The sequence below is a fragment of the Chiloscyllium plagiosum genome, chromosome 46 (genome assembly GCF_004010195.1).
Source record: "Chiloscyllium plagiosum isolate BGI_BamShark_2017 chromosome 46, ASM401019v2, whole genome shotgun sequence".
In the NCBI taxonomy this organism is placed as follows: domain Eukaryota; kingdom Metazoa; phylum Chordata; class Chondrichthyes; order Orectolobiformes; family Hemiscylliidae; genus Chiloscyllium; species Chiloscyllium plagiosum.
Window position 1 is genome coordinate 11300293 of NC_057755.1, and position 7368 is coordinate 11307660.

Sequence of the window (7368 nt, forward strand, 5' to 3'; positions counted from 1 at the left end):
GTCAGTGTGGGTGTAAGTCAGAAACAGGAAAGGAGCAGTCACTTTACTAGGAGTTTTCTACAGGGCCCCCCCCCCCCTCCCCACCGCCATCTCCCAATAGCAACAGAGTCACAGAGGAGCAGATTGGGAGGCAGGTTTTGGAAAGGTGCAGAAGTAACAGTGTTGTTATCATGGATTACTTCAACGTCTCTAATATTGATTGAAACCTCCTTAGTGCAAATAGTTTGGTTGGAGCAGATTTTGTCAGGCGTGTCCAGGCAGGATTCCTGACTCAATATGTAGATAGGCTGACCAGAGGGGGGGCCATATTGGATTTGGTGCTTGGCAACAAACCAGGTCAGGTTCAGATCTCTCAGTGAGAGAGCATTTTGGTGATAATGATCACAACTCCCTGACCTTTATGATAGTCATGGAGAAGGATAGGAGCAGATGGCATGGGAAAGTTTTTAACTGGGGGAGGTGGAATTAGGCAGGAACTGTGGGGCATAAATTGGGAGCAGATATTCTCAGGGAAATGCACGACAGAGGTTGTTTAGGGAACACTTGCTGAGAGAGCTGGACAGGTTTGTCCCACTGAGGCAAGGAAGGGATGATAGGGTGAAGGAACCTAGGATGATAAGAGATGTGCAACATCCAGTCAAGAGGAAGAAGGAAGCTTACTTAAGGTTGAGGAAGCAAGGATCAGATAGTGCTCTAGAGGGATACAGGGCAGGAACCTGTTCCTTCAGGAAGGAACTGAAGAATAGACTTAGGAGTGCTAGAAGAGGGCATGAAAAAGCCTTGGCAGGTAGGATGAAGGAAAACCCTAAGACATTCTACACTTATGTGAGGAACGGGAGGATGGCCAGAGTGAGAGTAGGGCTATCAGGGTTAGTGGAGGGAACTTATACCTGGAGTCGGAGGAGGTAGGGGAGGTCCTTAATGAATACTTTGCTTCACTGTTCATTAGTGAGAGGGACCTTGTCATTTGTAAGGACAGCATGAAACAGGCTGATATGCTTGAACAGGTTGATGTTAGAAAGGAGGATGTACTGGAAATTTTGAAAATCGTGAGGATAGATAGGTACCCTGGGCCAGACGGGGTATACCTAAGGTTATGTGGGAAGCAAGAGAGGAAATTGCAGAGCCGTTGGCAATGATCTTTTCGTCTTCACTGTCAACAGGGGTGGTACCAGGGAACTGTAGAGTGGCGAATGTTGTGCCCCTGTTCAAAGAAGGGAATAGGGATAACCCCGGGAATTACAGGCCAGTTAGTCTTACTTCGGTGGTAGGTAAAGTAATGGAAAGGGTACTGAGGGATAGGATTTATGAGTATCTGGAAAGACACTGCTTGATTAGGGACAGCCAGCACGGATTTGTGAAGGGTAGGTCTTGCCTTACAAGTCTTATTGAATTCTTTAAAGAGGTGACCAAGCATGTGGATGATGGTAGAGCATTGGATGTAGTGTACATGGATTTTAGTAAGGCATTTGATAAGGTTCCCCATGGAAAGTCAGGAGGCATGGGATAGTGGGAAGTTTGGCCAGTTGGATAGAGAACTGGCTAACTGGTCGAAGTCAGAGAGTAGTGGTAGATGGTAAATATTCAGCCTGGAGCCCAGTTACAAGTGGAGTTCCGCAGGGATCAGTTCTGGGTCCTCTGCTGTTTGTAATTTTTATGAATGACTTGGAAGAGGGAGTCGAAAGGTGGGTCAGTAAATTTGCAGACGATACGAAGATTGGTGGAGTTGTGGATAGTGAGGAGGGCTGTTGGTCGGCTGCAAAGGGACTTAAATATGATGCAGAGCTGGTCTGAGGAGTGGGAGATGGAGTTCAACCCTGCCAAGTGTGAGGTTGTCCATTTTGGAAGGACAAATAAGAATGCAGAATACAGGGTTAACGGTAGGGTTCTTAGTGTGGTGGAGGAGTAGAGGGATCTTGGGGTCTATGTTCATAGATCTTTGAAAGTTGCCACTCAGGTGGATAGAGCTTGTAAGAAGGCCTATAGTGTATTAGCGTTCATTAGCAGAGGGATTGAATTCAAGAGTCGTGAGGTGATGTTGTAGCTGTATAGGAACTTGGTAAGGCCACATTTGGAGTACTGTGTGCAGTTCTGGTCACCTCACTTGAGGAAAGATGTGGAAGCTTTGGAGAGGGTGCAGAGGAGATTTACCAGGATGTTGCCTGGAATGGAGAATAGGTCGTATGAGGATAGGTTGAGAGTGCTAGGCCTTTTCTCATTGGAATGGCGAAGGATGAGGGGTGACTTGATAGAGGTTTATAAGGTGATCGGGGGAATAGATAGAGTAGACAGTCAGAGACTTTTTCCCCGGGTACAACAGTGTGTTACAAGGGGACATAAATTTAAGGTGAAGGGTGGAAGGGGGGATGTCAGGAGTAGGTTCTTTACCCAGAGAGTGGTAGCGGAATGGAATGCGCTGCCTGTGGGAGTGGCAGAGTCAGAATCATTGGTGACCTTTAAGCGGGCAATTGGATAGGTACATGGATAGGTGCTTAAGCTAGGATAAATGTTCGGCACAACATCGTGGGCCGAAGGGCCTGTTCTGTGCTGTATTGTTCTATGTTCTAAGTAACCTCTCAACCTTCTTCTAACGAAAACTGCCACAAGACCCTCAGCCTTTCCTTGTAAGACCTACCCTCCATACCAGACAATAGCCTCAAATCTCTTCTGAACCGTTTCCAAAGCTTCCACATCCTTCCACTAATGCAGTGACCAGAACCTTATGCAATATTCCAAATGTGGCCGCAACAGAGTTTTATACGGCTGCAGCATGATCTCAAGGTTCCAAAACTCAATCCCTCTACCAATAAAAGCCAACACACCAGTGGGCGGCACGGTGGCTAGCACTGCTGCCTCACAGGCCCAGTTTCCGCCCATAGTTCAAAGATGTGCAGGTCAGGTGAATTGGCCATGCTAAATTGCCCGTAGTGTTAGGTAAAGGGTAGATGTAGGGGTATGGGTGGGTGGCGGGTCGGTGTGGACTTGTTGGGCCGAAGGGCCTGTTTCCACACTGTAATGTAATCTAATCTAAAAATCTAATCACTATATGCCGCCTTAACAATTCTATCAACCAGGGTGGCAACTTTCCAGGATGCGTGTATCTGGACACAGAGACCTCTCTCCTCATCTGCACCACTAAGAATCTTACCATTAGCCCAGTATTCGGCATTCCTGTTACTGCTTCCAAAGTGAATCACTTCACACTTTTCCACATTAAACTCAGTTTGCCACCCCTCAGCCCAGCAGCTTATCCATGTCCCTCTGTCACCTACAACATCCTTCGTCACTATCCACAATTCTATCAGCCTTAGTGTCATCCAAAAATTGTCTAACCCACCCTTCTATGCCTTCATCGAGGTGATTTCCAAAAATGACAAGTAGCAGTGGACCCAAACAGATCCTTGTGGTATCCCAAGATTACCTGAACTCCATGATGAATATTTCCCATCAACCACCACCCGGCCTTCTTTCAGAAAGCGAATCACTGATCCAAATTGCTAAATCACCCTCAATCCCATGCCTCCATATTTTGTACAATAGCCTACCATGGGGAACCTTATCAAATGCCTTACTGAATTCCATACACACATCAACTGCTTTACCCTCATCCACCTGTCACCTTCTCAAAGAACTCTAAGGTTTGTAAGGTACGACCTCCCCTTCAGAAAGCCGTATTGACAATCCCTAATCAACTTATTAATCTCACGATGATTATAAATCCTATCTCTGATAACCCTTTCCAACACTTTACCCACAACTGAAGTAAGGTTCACAGGTCTACAATTTCTACGGTTGTCTCTACTCCCCTTCTTGAACATGGGAACAACATTTGCTATCCTCCGGTCTTCTGGCACTATTCCTGCAGACAATGACGACATAAAGATCAAAGCCAAAGGCTTGGCAATCTCCTTCCGTGGCTTCCCAGAGAGTCCTCAGCTAATTCCCATCTGGACCAAGGGATTTCTCAAGTTTTACATTTTTCAGAATTGCTAACATCTCCTCCTTATGCACCTCAATCCCAACTAGTCTTGTAGGCTGTATCTCAGAATTCTCCTCATCCACATTGTCTTTTTCTAGTGTGAACACTGACGAAAAGTATTCATTTAGCGCTGTCCCATCTCCTCTGACTCCACGCACAACTTCCCATTCCTATGCTTGATTGGCCCCAATCTTACTCGAGTCATTCTTTTATTTCTGATGTAGCTAGAGAAGGCCTTCAGGTTTTCCTTGATCCTATCCGCCAAAGACTTCTCATGTCCCCTCCTGGCTCTTCTTTGCTCTCTCTTTAGGTCATTATTGTCCAGATCCTTGTACTGAAATCACAGAAATCTAATGTGATGGTGTCACCAAATATTAGGAAGACAACTAACAGATTGACAGTTATTACCAAGGGTTGGGACTTGGGTAGCGAGGAGGTCTTGCCGTGATTGTACAGGGGACATATACATCATGAACCAACTTAAAAAAGGACATATGTGGAAATTTACAGATATTCCAGGAGAGCAGAGAGAAACAGACAGACACACACTGATCAAGGGACAGAGAGCAACAGAAGGATATTTGAATTTCCAACAGGCATCAGTTCAGGTCAGTCTTCAATTTAAAAAAAAAATTAAACATGGTCTTGTTGAAAATAATTTGGAAGATTAATCATGAATGGGATGCAAGGGATGTTCAAATTAAGTGATGTAGAGATGGTGTGGTACAAAGTGGACTGTGTCATGTTTGTAAGGAAGAATCCATAAATAGCCTTTAATTTAAATGGAGATATGTTGCTGGACTCTCAAGGATTAAGGCATGTGTGTGTTCTGTCATATTAATGGCATCACATTGAGTTAGAATGTAGGGGCAAGTGATGAGGAAGGCAAAGTCATTGTATTTTTCATTTGTTCATAGGAAGACAGCATCACTGACTAGGCCAGTATTTATCACCCATTCCTATCAGCCCGAGCAAAGGTGGCACTGAGCTGCCTTGTTGAACCGATGTACTCTACAAAACTAATTTTTGGGGGGAGAAACAGAATGTAACAAATTTAACTGCAGCTGTATCTGCTCCTGCTCTCATTCAACCATTCAGTTTGAGGTGTTTTTCTATACAGTCACAGGTACATGGGAGCGAGTTACAGATTGGAATTTATATATAGAATACCAGATACATGGGAGTGAGTGACAGACTGGAATCTAATCAAAGGGTTTAGGGTGAATTAAAAATTGGAGAGTGCAAGCAAAAAGGTTGGGGGATGTGATTGAATGGGAAAAACATTGGGAGGGTATGCAATGGAGGGAGCAGTGACACTAAACTTAAAAGGTGAATGTAAGTTGGGACAGAGCACAAAATATGGGGCAGAAACAATATTTGGGAAGGTCAAAATGCAATGTTTGGGAGGAAAATGCAAAATATGAGGGGAGGTGCAAAATTTGGGACACAGAATTTGAGGGTTTGCAAAATATTTAGGGGGCACAAAATTGAGGACAGGCTGCAACTTTTGTAGAGGCACATAATTTGGGTGGGCATATTTCGTGAAGGGCCTGATAAATCTGGGGTTTAGAACTACATATGGTGATCATCAAATCAGAGGAGGGTTCTGGAGTTATTTGGTGAGGAAGCTGCCAGTAGGGGAGTACAATATCGAGAGAGTGAAAATTTGGCAGTGGCCCAAAACTTTGGATGTGCAAAATTTGGGGAAGGGTGCAAAATTTTTGGGGTTTTAGCAAAATAAACTGGAGGGTAGACAAGATTGGGGGCACAAAACTGAGGGTATACTTGGGAGTGTCAGATTATGGTAGGGCACAAAGTCTGAGGAGCACAATATTTGCAGAGGGGCAACGTTTGGGAGATGCACAGCCTCATGTTTTGCACTATGTACAATATGGTGTCCATTTTCAGGAGTGCAGAGCATGGAAGGTACAATATTTGCAGAGTTGCAGAATTGAAGGGGGCACAACATTGTTGTGATTACATATGGGGAGGCACACAAATTGTGGGGGGTGAAGGGGAGAGAAGACCAAGGTTCGGGGGTATGCAAAAATCTGAGTACAAAATTTGAGAGTGGGTGCAATATTGTGGGACTACATAATTTGGTGGGGACACAAAACTAGTGGGTCAACTGAATCATTCGAGAGTATATAATTTGTGGAGGCGCTGCATAACGTGGCAAGGGTTTGCAGAGAGATTAGGGGTGGAAAAGACAAGGAAATTAACAAAGGGAATAGAAAGAGGGGAACAAAGACTGGAATAAGACAGAGAGAGACAGAGAGAGACAGAGAGAGAGAGAGAGAGACAGAGAGAGACAGAGAGAGACAGAGAGTCAGAGAGACAGAGAGACAGAGAGAGAGAGAGACAGAGACAGAAAACAAGAAAAGGCAAAACAAATCAGAGAACAAACAGGAGTTAAGCAAAGACATGGAGAAACTGAGGTGGGGAAGCTCACCATTCCATTGGGTCCCACCTCCTTCGATGGTTTCTCACTCCCTATCTCGCATAGGGGAGACACCCTGCTCCAGGGGTTTGCTTCAGGGAAGGGGTGAGGTAGAGGTTAATGGGTCAAAACTAGCATTGAGAATATAACAGTAGAGAGAGACACACTTTCAAAGATGCACAGAGACAGACAGAAACCCTCTGATACTCACCTCCTCCTATGTCCACATTGCAAAGGGAACCATGGCTGCCAGGACCTACTTTAAGTGTCTTCAGGTCGGTCACTCAAAGACTCCTCTCCACCCACATCCCACTCATCCAGTCAGCTCCCAGCTTCTCTCTCTGGACTGCATCTGTCCCAGATATGGACCACACCAACAGGTAGGTTTGAGGAGTTCGAAGGGGGAGGGAGGAGATATGAGAGAAAGCAGCATTTCGATAGTTTAGTCCAGATTGCTTCTATCTGTCCCTCTCTTTATCTTGTACACTGGCCCCAGAGTTAAATTCCACACAGAGACAAAGCTGCAGTTTCAAACCGACAACAGCCTTCTGCTATTAATGAACACATTTATTTCACAAGCGAATACATGATTTTCACACAGATCAACACAACGTATAAGTGGACTGAAATGAACAAATCAATAAGTTTACTTCTAATTAGCTTCTGAATTTCAAAATGGAATCAATCCATTTTACAAATGAATAGCGATTACACAGATCTATTGTACAAATTAACACTAGTTTATTGTACAAATGAACTTGAATTTATGAAACACATCAACCCAAACAATATACTGAGGGATAGTGTGTTTCTATGTATCTCCAGATGGATGTTTTTGAGTGCCTGTGTTTGTCTCTATTTCTCTGTGCGTGGATGATTCTGTCTCGGTGTGTTGGTGTGACCTCTCCATGTATCTCTCTGTCAGTGTGTATGCGTGCCTATAAATCTG

General features: G+C 44.6%; 1 long non-coding RNA gene across 1 annotated transcript in view; it reads right to left on the bottom strand.

Annotated features, from left to right (window-relative positions):
- LOC122544143 overlaps nucleotides 1-6772 on the bottom strand; it is a 20919-nt gene extending 14147 nt beyond the window's left edge. Inside the window, exons 1-2 of the long non-coding RNA XR_006310275.1 lie at nucleotides 6631-6772; nucleotides 6432-6511 (exon numbers count right to left, since the gene is read on the bottom strand). This is a non-coding gene — a long non-coding RNA (uncharacterized LOC122544143). The remainder of the gene's footprint in view (nucleotides 1-6431; nucleotides 6512-6630) is intronic.
- Between the last annotated feature and the right edge of the window lie 596 nt (nucleotides 6773-7368).